This window comes from Herpailurus yagouaroundi, unplaced genomic scaffold (genome assembly GCF_014898765.1).
Source record: "Herpailurus yagouaroundi ecotype Mexico unplaced genomic scaffold, PumYag 186, whole genome shotgun sequence".
Taxonomy (NCBI): domain Eukaryota; kingdom Metazoa; phylum Chordata; class Mammalia; order Carnivora; family Felidae; genus Herpailurus; species Herpailurus yagouaroundi.
In genome coordinates, this window is record NW_024412417.1 from 33,003,796 (window position 1) to 33,017,535 (window position 13,740).

The window sequence follows — 13,740 nt, forward strand, 5'->3', positions numbered from 1 at the left end:
CTTGGGATTCTCTCCCTCTCCTTCTCTCTCTACCCCTCTCCCACCCTCTGTCTCTTGAAACAAACTTAAAAAAAAAACACACCAAAAAACTGTAGTCGCTGCTAACATAATCTCCTTCAAAACAGTCACAATAAACCCCAGAAGCTTTTTATTTCCCTACATATGTATCTTAACCTTAAGAATTATCTTTTTTTTTATTAAAAAAATTTTTTTTAATGTTTTTTTATTTTTGGGAGAGACAGAGACAGAATGCGAGTGAGTTTAGGGGCAGAGAGAGGGAGACACAGAAGCAGAAGCAGGCTCCAGGCTCTGAGCTGTCAGCACAGAGCCCGACGCGGGGCTCGAACTCACAAACTGTGAGATCATGACCTGAGCTGAAGCCGGACGCTCAACTGACTTAAGCCACCCAGGCACCCCAAGAATTTTCTTTTTGAGGGCACCTGAGTGGCTCGGTCAGTTAAGCAATTGACCCTTGGTTTTGGCTCAGGTCGTGATCTCACGGTTTGTGAGATTGAGCTGGTTTGTGAGATTGAGCCCCACTGTGGGCTCTGTGCTGAGAGCAGCACAGAGCCTGTTTAGGATTCTCTCTCTCCCTCTCTCTCTGTCCCACCCCCTGCTCGCACTCTCTCTCATTCTCTCTCTCTCAAAATAAATAAATAAACTTGAGAATTTTCTTTTGACATATAGTAAACTATCGACACTTACATTGGAAATATATTCTAATCTAATCTTTCATTAAGAAGACTTTGGAGTTAGAAAAACCTAGTTCTTTCAGCTTGGGTGTGTATGTGTGTGTGTGAATGTATGTGTGTGTGTGTAATATACACCATTACTTTTTTCTTTTTCTAAATATCTTGAAATAATAAGATAATCATTAACACTAGACTGTATTTTACCATATCATATTTTCCAATGATTTTAACTTAAAAAATTCTGGTTCTACTTCCACTACTGGCTTCCTAATCTCCTGTGAGACCAATTTTCCTGCACAGAATATCTATAAACTATAAACAAATATGTAATAAATATATAACTACCTAAAAGCACTAGAAAATGTCCAAAAACAGGTTGATTCTGGAAAGGAATCAACACTTAGAAAAAGGAATGGAACTAAGTGAATTAGCTGCTTATTGTAGCTTTTGGCCTAAGGGCAGACCTCACCCACAATATTGGGGCAACTAAAACTCCAACAAAGTATCTTCAGTCTTTCTGGCCTGCAGAAGCAGTGGCCAGGGTGCAAGGTAGCCAAAGCCACTAGAAAGTGAAAGGGGAATCCTGGAAATGATAGAGACAGAAAGGAGGAGGAGCCCTAAATTCTGTATATACAGTCAGTTCAAATACATGGCTGACCTGTGAACCACACATGTGTGGTAAAAACCAAAACAAATCTCAGCTAAGGGTAAAATAACTGAAGACTTGAGCTGTACACCAAGATACAGTTTGTAGTATGGGCCTAACCATCAACTGCCTGCTAAAACAAGTAAAGAAAAATCAGTCTCTTTTAGAAGAATAAAGCACAATCCAGAGTCTCTACAACATGATAACTGCAGCAGTGACTAAGATATAATCTAAAATGCTTCACAAACAAAGAAACAGGACAAAATGACCCATCTTCAGGAGAAAAAAACAATAGACGAAGATAAATTCTGAAGTGACTCAAATGTTAGAAGTAGCAGACAAGGTCTAATAAAGTAGCAATTAAAATTATATTCAAAAACATAAATGAAAACATAGTCAAATAGAAACTATAAAAAGAACCAAACTCATATGAAAATTATCTGAAATCTTAAAATTAATTGGATAGGCTTAAAAAGCAGAATGAAGAGCGAACATGATAGACCAATAAAAATTATTCATCTGAAGAACAGAAAATAAAAGGATTGAGAAATAACAAATCAGTCTCAGAGACTTGTGGCTAAATATCAAAAAGTCAAAACATGTATAACTGGAGTTCCAGAAAACAAGAAGAAAAAAAACAAAAAAAAAATGTTTGAACAAATAATGTCTAATAATTTCCCAAATTTGGTGGAAGACAAAAATTTCAAGAGTCATGAAAGTTCAGTGAACCCCTAGTAGAATAAACATGAAGAAAATCAATGATAAAAAAGAATCTTATATAGTCACAAAAAAATGACACGTTCACTAAAGGAAAACAATGATTTACATGATTCAAGAAGGGGGAAAAAAAAGCTATTGGCCATTATTCTGTATCCAGAAAGATTATCCTTCAAGAATGAAGGCAAATGTATTTCAGAAAAACTAAAACTATGAGAATATGTGGCCAGCCAACCTGCAATATAGGAAATGTGAGAGCAAGTTCTTCAGACTGAAGGGAAACGCCAGTTGGGCAGTAGGATCTTTAGGAAAGGATGAAGAGTATCAGAAATGGTTATATAAAAAACTACTTGTTCCCTGGTATTTTAATTTAGGTAGACCTGACTACCTATAGAAAAAACTGTAACTCTGCCTTATGGAGTTTATAACATATGTAGATGTAATACATATGACATCAAAGCATAAAGGATGAAAGAGGTTACAAATGGACCAACTGGGTAATTTGGTTGCGATATTTCTACAATATCTATTAAGTAGTACAATATTAGTTCTAAGTAGTCTATGAAAAACTAAGAATGAATATTTGTTTTTTAAAAAAATATTTATTTATTTTTGAGAGAAAGTGAGGGGGGGCAGAGAGACAGGGAGACAGAGAATTGAAGCAGGGTCAATTCCAAGCTGTCAGCATAGAGCCCAACACGGGGCTTGAACCCACGAACCATGAGATCATGATCTGAACCAAAGTTGGACATTTAACCAGCTGAGCCACCCAGTGCCCCAAGAATGCATATTTGTAATGCCTAGAGCAATCACACATACAGACAAAATGTAATGAGAATACGATTAAAAAGCTAGTAAATAATTTGAAAGGAATTTTTAAGAATTAAGTAAAAAAAATGCAGGAAATGAGAACAGAGGGACAAAAAGCAAATAGTAAAATAGCAAATCTATATCCTACCATGTCAGTAATTTACATTCAATGTTAATGGACTAAACTAAACGCGTCAATGAAAAGGCAGAGTTTGTCAAAATGGATAAAAAAGCAAGACCCAACTATAAGATATCCACAAGAATTACACTTTAATAGGTTGAAAGTAAATGGATGGTAAAAGATATACTTACTATACAAACACTAAGCTTATAAAGGCTGGCGTGGCTATTTTAATGTCACATGAAGTAGACCTAAAGAATATGACCAGAACCAGGGACATTTCAAAATGATAAAAGAGTTAATTCATCAAAAGGCAAAATAATAATTTGATTATGCCTAATAACATAGCTTCAAAATGCATGATGCAAAATCTGACAGAATTAAAGGGCAAAATAAACAATTCCACAATCATACTTAGAGAGATAGAAACCTCTTTCTCAGCAACTGACAGAAAACTAGGCAAAAATATCAGTAAGATACAAATTATTTGAACAACACTACCAATCATCCTGATCCAATTAATATTTAAACAACACCCAACAACTATAGAATACATATATTCTTCTAAAGTGGAGATGGTTCATTCACCAAGAGAGACCATAAGCTGATCCACAAAACAGATATTAATAAATTTATGATTAAAATCATAAAGAATACATTCTCTGACCAAAATGGAATCAACAATAAGGTATCCAGAAAAAGAGTTTTGGAAATTAAATAACATTTTCTAAATACATGGGCCTGGGTGCCTGAGTGGCTCAGTCAGTTAAGCCTCTGCCTTTAGCTCAGGTCATGATCTCACGTTTGTGAGTTCAAGCCCCACACTGGGCTCTCTGCTGTCAACACAGAGCCTGCTTCAGATCCTCTGTCTCCCTCTGCCCTTCCCCTGCTCACTCACTCTCTCTCTCTCTCTCTCAAAATAAATAAACTTTTTAACATAATTAAATACATGGGCCAAAGAAGAAATCAAAAGGGAAATTAGACTGAATATCAATGAAAATACAACATATCAAAATTTATGGGATGCAGCTATATGAATGCTTAAAGGAAAGCTTATAGTTTGAAATACTTACATTAATAAGAAGAAAGGTCTAAGATAAATGGCTTACAGTTTTATCTTAAGAAGCTATGAAAAAAAGACCAAGAGCAAGTTTAATCAAAAGTAAACAAAAAGGAAATAACAAAAGAAAAGAGCCGAAATCAATAAATAGAAAATAAAGGAAATAGACAAAGACAAAAGTTGGTTCTTTGAAATGATCAACAAAATTAATAAGCCCCTAAGTACACTGATCAAGAAAGAGAAAACACAAAATACTAATATCAGAAATGAAAGAACGGACATCACTACAGATCCTAAAGAAATTAGAGTATTACCAGTAACTTTATGCCAACAAATTCAACAACTTTGATAAAATGGACAAATTGTTTGAAAAATACAATTTACCAAAACTGACATAAAATGAAACAAAAAATCTGAATAGTTCTATCTATTAATAAGATTGAATTTGTCACCAAACACTTTTCCATAACATATACACACAAAAATCCTCCAGGCTCAGATGGTTTCATTGGTGAATTTTGTCAAATGCTTAAACACACACACACACACACACACACACACACACACACACACACACACAATCTTATATAAACTCACAAATTATTTCAAAAAACAGAAGATATGAAAATACTTCCCAATTTATGAGGTCAGAATAATCCTAAAAATAAAACCTAACCAAGAAATCGCAAAAAAGAAAAATCTGCACACCAATATTCCTCATGAACACAGACACCAAAATCCTTAATTGAATGATGACTCTTCTGCTTTCTTTAAGTGTGTTTATTCATAATAGTGGCAAAAAAATAGCGTCCATATTCCCTTACATTTTTCCCTTTTTTAAGATATTTCTCATTATTGGAAGAAGTTGTTCTTACTAGAGTTCCATGTTTAGAAATACATAGGTTAGGGGGTGCCTGGGTGGCTCAGTCAGTTATGCATCTGACTCTTGATTTCGGCTCAGGTCATGATTTCATGGTTTGTGGGTTTGAGCCCTGCATCAGGCTCTGCACTGACAGCATGGAGCCTGCTTGCGATTCTCTCTATCCCTCTCTCTCTGCCCCTCCCCTTCTCTCTCTCTCTCTCAAAAGATAAACTAAAAATAAAATTAAAATAAAAAAAAAGAAATACATAGGTTAGGAAAATTATCTGCAAGCATTTATGACGTAATATTTATATATAGGATTTTTTTCCTTTGGATGGTGCATTTAAAAGTCTGCCTGAGGAAGGGTAAATAAGAAAAGACAGTTGTTGCAAACAGCTAGTTTTTACTGTATCAAATCAAATGAAAATTATTTGAAATGGAACTCTCTCTTCCTCCAACATGTCCTTGAGAATTTAAATATATTAAAGTATTATAAAACATAGACAAATCTTTTCCTAATATAAAAATATCTGAGATACTAATTACAAATCTTGAGAATATAAGAAAAACACTTGGTATGTTTAAATATAGGATTTTTTTTAACACTTTCAACATTTTGTTTTGCTTCAGCAACCCAGCAAGACTAGAGAAAATGATTTAAAATGTAAAGCAATTTTACTTTTTTTCTAAATGCAATGAAACTCTAACTTTTTAGATTGTATAAAGCATGAAGTATTCAGTTAGTTTTCTAATTAACTGAAGCAACCAGAGACCTGTCGTAGCTTATAAAAATGCTGTTATTGCCTATGTAATATTAACACTTTTTAAAAAGGAATTATTTCTTTGATGTATTAGAATACTATAGTGCATCACAATCATTTTAATGCTCAATTAATAGCTCTTTAGGAAGTATAAAAGTGAGGGCACTATCATATAAAAAAGAAATGAGAAGAGAGACAAAAGAAAACACAAATTAAGAATTTTTTTCTCCTATTTCAGGAATAATAATGTATTTAATCCAGCTGTGTTTTATATTTTCCTACATAAATATAAATATAAATAAGTTTGGTACTGTATTTACTTAAAGAAAGAGGAATGTTAGATTAGGAAGAGAGCAGCAGAGGGAGGAATGAGAAACAGAACATGGTAAGAAAAACAGATGAGCAACAAATGCAGAGATTTTTTTTTTAAACGGAGAGGGAGGGAGGGAGAGAGATTATTTTAAAGGGAGCCTCAGAAAAGGCGACACAAGAAAGAGACTCCCTAGATCTGGGCAAATGAATTGCTGGAACATGGATTTTTTTCAGTCTCTCTACTGTGATGCTTTGTTGATCAGTCATCCAGCAGTCTAAACTTGGTATCTTTGGATCAGACTCCATTGTGCACACAGAGAACTGATACACAGCACAATGCTGAGCACTATGGGAAAAACAGATGAATAAAAAGCATCTCAACTGTGCCAGAGGTTCTCAGGTTTTGCTGTAGGACACAGGTCTAAATGTTTCTGTATCCTAGGTCACATCCTAAAAGCTTATTTTATTTTTTTAAGTGTATTTATTTATTTTGAGAGAGAAAGAGTGCACAGGAGGGGCAGAGAGAAAGAGAATCCCAAGCAGGCTCTGCACTGTTAGCACAGAGCCCGATGCAGGTCTTGAACTCACGAACCCTGAGATCATGACCTGAGCCAACATCAGAGACTTAACTGACTGAGCCACCCATGTGCCCCTAAAAGCTTATTTTAAAATAAATTCCTGAGTGGGGCACCTGGGTGGTTCAGTCAGTTGAATGTCCCACTCTTGACTTCAGCTCAAGTCATGATCTCATGGCTTGTGGGATCGAGCCCCATGGCCGAGCTCTGTGCTTATAGCACAGAGCCTGCTTGGGACTCTTCCTCGCTCTCTGCCTCTACCCTGCTCACGTGTGCACATGTGTGTGCACATGCACTCTCTCTTTCAAAATAAACATAAAAAATAAAATAAAATAAATTTTAAAGTAAATTCCTGACCAATTGTTTATCATTACCCTTTTTTAAAACCTTAAAATGGCATTTAGTAGGAGATAAGTTGGCTAATTGTAGGTTCTAATAAATTAATTTCCAGTTAATCTTTTTTTTTTTTTTCCTGTACTGGAAGGTAACCAATAATAGTTTATTAGTAAGCTTCTCCTGATGCTAGGACATGTATTTGGGACAGTAATCCTACAACCAAACCTATATTATTGCAATGACAACAGGACCTCTAACCATAGAAGAACAACTATTACCACTTTAAAGCTCATATTTCCTTTAATCCTAGAAAATTCCTAGTAGGTTTTACTAAAATATTTTATACTACTTCATAACTAAAATGTAACTTTTGTATTCAAATATTTTTATCAGTGTTATAAGTGTACTAAAATTTACTCTTTATATTAGTGCTTAGAATAAAGTAGAAAATTTGTTTAAATTACACTTTTCAGGTACATACAACATGCGAGTTAAAAACAAATTTTTGGGGGGCGCCTGGGTGGCGCAGTCGGTTAAGCGTCCGACTTCAGCCAGGTCACGATCTCGCGGTCCGGGAGTTCGAGCCCCGCGTCGGGCTCTGGGCTGATGGCTCAGAGCCTGGAGCCTGTTTCCGATTCTGTGTCTCCCTCTCTCTCTGCCCCTCCTCCGTTCATGCTCTGTTTCTCTCTGTCCCCCCAAAATAAATAAACGTTGAAAAAAAAATTTAATAAAAAAAAATTTTTTTTTAATGTTTTATTTTTGAGAGTGCACAAGCGGGGGAGGGGCAGAGAGAGGGGGACAGAGGATCTGAAGTGGGCTGTGCACCAACAGCAGCAAGCCCGACGTGGGGCTTGAACTCATAAACCTTGAGATCATGACTTGAGCTGAAGTCAAATGCCCAACCGACTAAGCCACGCAGGTGCCCCTATATGCAAGTTTTAAACAGAGCCTCTGGAAACAGAACAACTGTCTGCAACCTGGCCATACAATGCCTTGTGCCTCTGATTGTTCTTTTCAAGCAAAATATATTGCTTAAATAGGAATTTACTGTAAACATCTTACATTAAACAAGCCATATTTATATACACACATGCATGCATTATGTATATGCATACATAACTTACACAAATATTTATTTATTTGTATTTACATATATTAAAGAGATGTGGATATTGAGTTTATTTTTTATTGACTTAGGAATTTTTAAGCAAAATTAGAAAATAACATTTAAAATACTAATATCCTTTGCCTTGTCCAAAGGAAAAAGTTACACTTTTCAAGTATGAAGATCATACATGTTTACTGCAGGAAGTTAATTGGATTCAGAAAAAAAAATTAAGTACCTATAACTTCTCAGAAATGAACATTTTGATGTATTACCCTTTGATCTTTTTTCTATAGAGATGTATACATAAAACATATTCTGCCATTTTTACAATGCATTATATGGTGAATATTTTCCCTTATCTTCAATTTTTTTAAGGTAATGATTTGATTGGTGGCATTTTTTTTTCTATTTGGCCATGATTTCTATTTATTTTATTTTATTTTAATTTTTTCTTCCAAGTTTTTATTTAAATTCAAGTTAGTTAACATTTAGTGTAGTATTGGTTTCAGGAGTAGAATTTAGTGATTCATCACTTACATACAACACCAAGTGCTCTCCTTAATGTCCATCACCCATTTAGCTCATCTCCCCACCCGACTTGCCAACAGCAGCCCTCAGTTTGTCCTGTGTAGTTAAGAGTTGTCTCCCTCTCTGTTTTTATCTTATTTTATTTTGCCTTCCCTTCCCCTGTGTTCATCTGTTTTGTTTCTTAAATTCCACATATGAGTGAAATCATATAGTGTTTGTCTTTCTCTGACTGACTTACTTCACTTAGCATAATACACCCTAGTTTCATTCACCTCGTTGCAAATGGCAAGATTTCATTCTTTTTGTTGGCTGAGTAATATTCCATTGTGGTGTGTTTATACATATGTGTGTGTGTGTGTGTGTGTGTGTGTGTGTGTGTGTGTGTGTGTGTGTGTGTGTATTTCTTTCTCTATTCATCAGTTGATGGGCATTTGGGCTCTTTCTATATTTTGGCTACTGTTTGACAGTGCTGCTATAAACACTGGGGTGCATGTGCCCCTTTGATAAGTTATTTTTGTATCCTTGGGATACTTAGTAGCACAATTGCTGGGTCCTAGGGTAGTTCTATTTTTAATTTTTTGAGGAACCTCCATACTATATTCCAGAGTTGCTGCACCAGTTCAGATTACCACCAAGAGTGTAAGAGGGTTCCCGTTTCTCCACATGCTCACCAACATCTGTTGTTTCCTGAGTTGTTAATTTTAAGCCATTCTCACAGGTGTGAGGCAGTATCTCATTATAGTTTTGATTTGTATTTCTCTGATGATAAGTAATATTGAGCATCTTTTCATGTGTCTGTTAGCCACCTAGACATCTTCTTTGGCAAAGTGTCTATTCATGTCTTCTGCCCATTTCTTCACTGGATTGTTTTTTGGGTGTTGAGTTTGATAAGTTCTTTATAGATTTTGGATACTAGCCCTTTATCAGATATGTCATTTGCAAATATCTTCTATCATTCCAATAGCTGCCTTTTAGTTTTGTTGATTGTTTCCTTTGCTGTGCAGAAGTTTTTTATCTTGATGAGGTCCAATAGTTTATTTTTGTCTTGTTTCCCTTGCCTCCAGAAATGTGTCTAGTAAGAAACTGCTATAGCTAAGGTCAAAGAGGTGGCTGCCTGTGTTCTCCTCCAGGATTTTGATGGTTTCCTGTCTCACAGTTAGGTCTTTCAGCCATTTTGAATTTATTTTTGTGTCTGGTGTAAGAAAGCCGTCCGGTTTCATACTTCTGCATGTCACTGTCCAGTTTTCCCAACACCATCTTTTGAAGAGACTGTCTTTTTTAATTGGATATTCTTTTTTTTTTAATTTTTTTCTCAACATTTATTTATTTTTGGGACAGAGAGAGACAGAGCATGAACGGGCGAGGGGCAGAGAGAGAGGGAGACACAGAATCGGAAACAGGCTCCAGGCTCTGAGCCATCAGCCCAGAGCCCGACGTGGGGCTCGAACTCCCGGACCGCGAGATCGTGACCTGGCTGAAGTTGGACGCTTAACCGACTGCGCCACCCAGGCGCCCCTGGATATTCTTCTTTAATTGGATATTCTTTTGTGGTAGATTAGTTGACTGTATAGTTGTGAGTCCATTTCTGGGTTTTCTATTCTGTTCTACTGATCTATGTGTCTGTTTTTGTGCCAGTACCATACTGTCTTGATGATCACAGCTTTATAATGCAGCTTGAAGTCCGGAATTGTGATGCCTCCTGCTGCGCTTTTCTTTTTCAACATTACTTTGGCGATTCAGGGTCTTTTCTGGTACCATACAAATTTTAGAATTGTTTGTTTTAGCTCTGTGAAAAATGCTGGTGTTATTTTGATAAGGATCGCACTGAGTGTGTAGATTGCTTTGGGCAGTATAGACATTTTAATAATATTTGCTCTTCTAATCCATGAGCATGGAATGTTTTTGCATTTCTTTGAGTCTTCTTCACAATTTCTTCCTCAACAATTTCTTTCTGAAGTGTTCTATAGCTTTCAGTTACACATCTTCTACCTCATTGGTTAGGTTTTTTCAGAGGTATCTTATGGATTTTGGTGTAATTGTAAATAAGGTTGATTCCTTGAATTCTCTTTCTGCTGCTTCATTATTGCTATCTAGAAATATTGGTGGCATTTTTTCATCATATGATGTATAACAGTTTAATCCTCTATCACTAGATATTTATTGTTTTTTTTTCACATTTACAAATAATATTAATATAAACTTGTATCTAAATCTTTTTATGTTCCTCTGAAAGTTCCTTAGGGTAGTTCCTAAATGGTCATACTGAGTCGAAGAAGGAAGGAAGTTAAGGATTCTTAAAATTTTGCAAAATTTGTCTCAGAAAGAGTATGTCAAATTATTCCCATCTTGCTTCATGATTTTTCCAATATAACATTCCATTAAAAATATTTTCATGTTTTCAGAATGTAGACACGTTTAATGTGGTCATTAAAGCAAATATTTGAAAGAAATTTCTAAGCCCTAATCAATTATCAATTATTTTAATTGGTAAAATATTGCAATAAAACAATCAGGTAGAGTGAGTCTGAGATATCTCCCTTTAACTATATTTTCCTTTGAAAATAACTCTTTTATAAAAAACCTTCAGTCTAATATTAATAAGTATTTATAAAATACTTTTTAGGATAAGGTATGCCTTGTTTCTTTTTTAAACAAGTTACTCTACTTAAAGGTATATCTTAAATTGAAAATCAAAATGCTTTGGTAGAACTGTAATAGAATATTACTGTTTCTATGTTTTAGCCTCTATTATAAAATTATAAAACACATTTATAATGGTGATACTGGAAAACAAAACTAGACCCCTTGGCGTACAAAATGAGTTTTATTACATTATTCGGTAGAAACCATAATTTGTCATTTTCATAGTTAAACATTCCATTCATTAAATTTAACCATATTTTACAAAGTATAAATCCAAACTTAAAAAAAAATCTGAAAAACAAAAAAAGCGTCTTGTTTTCTATTATGATTTCAAGGCAATGATAATTCTAAATGTGGTAACTTAGTTTAGTCTGTTACTATGGACATAATCATCAATATAAGATCACAAATGAAAGGAATAATTTAAAATCATTTATAATGTACTTAACAAGAAAAGTACTAAAGCAACTACACTCTGAGATAGTTTAATGCACACGTTATTCCTTCAATTACAAATAACTCAATAGTCTAAATGTCCAATTAGCTAGTTTTGATCTTTTGAGCACCTACTACTTGTTCCAGGCCCCACCCCAGCATCTTCCCCAAGGAAGTACAGGAAGTAGAGTTGGCAACACAAATCACACTTTGGTCTAATAAAAGATTTATGAAAAGAACAGGGATGAAACTACTGTGTTTAAGCAACAATTTAGAGCCTGCAAGTCTCAGTTACTCTATTTATGAACATTATGAATAATGGTTTAGACTTTTAACAAAAATCAAAAGTTCTAAAGGGTATGGTGAAATTTACGATAGAGATAGAACACATTAAAGATTTTAAAGATGTAAAATGCAAACCATGCCATATACAAAATAATTTAAACAAATTGTATAAAATGATCAAACATGCACCAAACAGGAAAAAGCTTTAAAAAAAGGTTTATTTTCAAAAGCCACAAAGCAGTATTTTCAAAAGAAACGCAATCATATGGCTAAGTAATACACTTATAAAAACTGACACTCAAAACTGAAAAATGGAAACATTCTTTAGAAGTAGCAAGGAACTAAACTTTTTAACTTAGTAAATTTAAATTATCAAGTCTTTTATAATAAAAGCTATAATTGTAAAAATACTTTTTAATAATTTTTTAAGTGCATGCTTTAAAAAAAATGCATGCCTTAGCTAAGACCAAAGACAAAAAGCATTTGAGTGTGATTTTGTCATTTAGCATTTAAAAGTTTATTGCAACATGCACATTATGTAGAAAAGAAACTTCTACCTGGATGGCATAATAATACTATTACCTCATTAACTTCTGCGGAACATAACATGGGACCTGGGGTTTCATTGTAACCTACACTGGTATCTAATTCACTTCACTGCAATTAACCCATTCCCGGGTTGAGGCAGGCCAGTCATGTAACAGCTGAGGGCAGGAGTTGGCCAGCAGTAATGATGAAGAAGACAGTGCCCAATTATCACTTTTATTAACATAATTAGTGTATTAGCTTGTTAACTGCTTAACTCTGGCTTAAGAAAGAGTAAATACTAGAAGTACAATAATTTATTTCTCTCTTATCTGTCATTTCCTAGGATTTTTTTTTAGGATAATCAAACATTGATTTGTTGTTGCTTTTACATGTCTAACTTGTATATATTATATATACATATATATATGAATATATGTATACATACACTTATATATACTACTTAACACAGAGATTACGTTCCTTCCTTTCCTTCATGCCAAAGGAAGACAGAAAAAGGAAATAATTATTACTATATATAATGATATTCCTTTTTTTAAAAAGGCTAAGATAAAGACAGCAGTACAACTCAAAATAATCAGATCTTCTTACTTTTACTTATTACATACAGACGATAGTATGTAACTTTAAGAAACTTTAGAAGATCATACGGCTAGGTATATTATACATAGATACATTGTATTATAGATGGAAAGCTTAAAGTGAGCTAGAAAAACATAACATTTCATCTTGGAACAGGATAAGTAATAGAGATATCTGTGGGTATAGTTACCTAGATTCCCCAGAAGACATTCATTTTAAAACAAAATTACTTAGGGGTGCCTGGGTGGCTCAGTCGGCTAAGCGAAGCATCCAACTTCGGCTCAGGTCACGATCTCAACAGCCATGAGTTTGAGCCCCACGTCAGGCTCTGTGCTGATAGTCCAGAAGAGCCTGGAGCCTGCTTTGGATACTCTGTCTCCCTCTCTCTCTGCCCCTCCCCCACTGGCACTCTGTGTCTCTGCCTCTCAAAAATAAATAAACATTAAAAAAATTTTTAAATAAAATTGCTTAATACTAGAAAGGAGCTGAGATTTTTCAGTCAATGAATTACCTTTTTCCTTTTCAATCATTCTTCAAAGAATTATTTCACAGAATGTTAAAGCTGAAAGGATCCTTAGAAACCATCTGCCAGTAATTCTCAACATGGAGTATACCTCAACCCTTGTTCACAAATAACAGGGTTGCTTTTGGATGTGACAGTGACTGGGAAATGCTACTGGTATTAGAGATTCTAAACACCCTGCAATGCACAAGAGAGTCC

At 34.7% G+C, this 13,740-nt stretch overlaps 1 protein-coding gene across 3 annotated transcripts in view; it reads right to left on the reverse strand.

Annotated features, from left to right (window-relative positions):
* The window catches only part of TMEM65 (transmembrane protein 65), a 53,322-nt gene that overhangs the window by 19,386 nt on the left and 20,196 nt on the right, over positions 1-13,740 (reverse strand). The gene's annotated exons all lie outside the window — the stretch shown is intronic.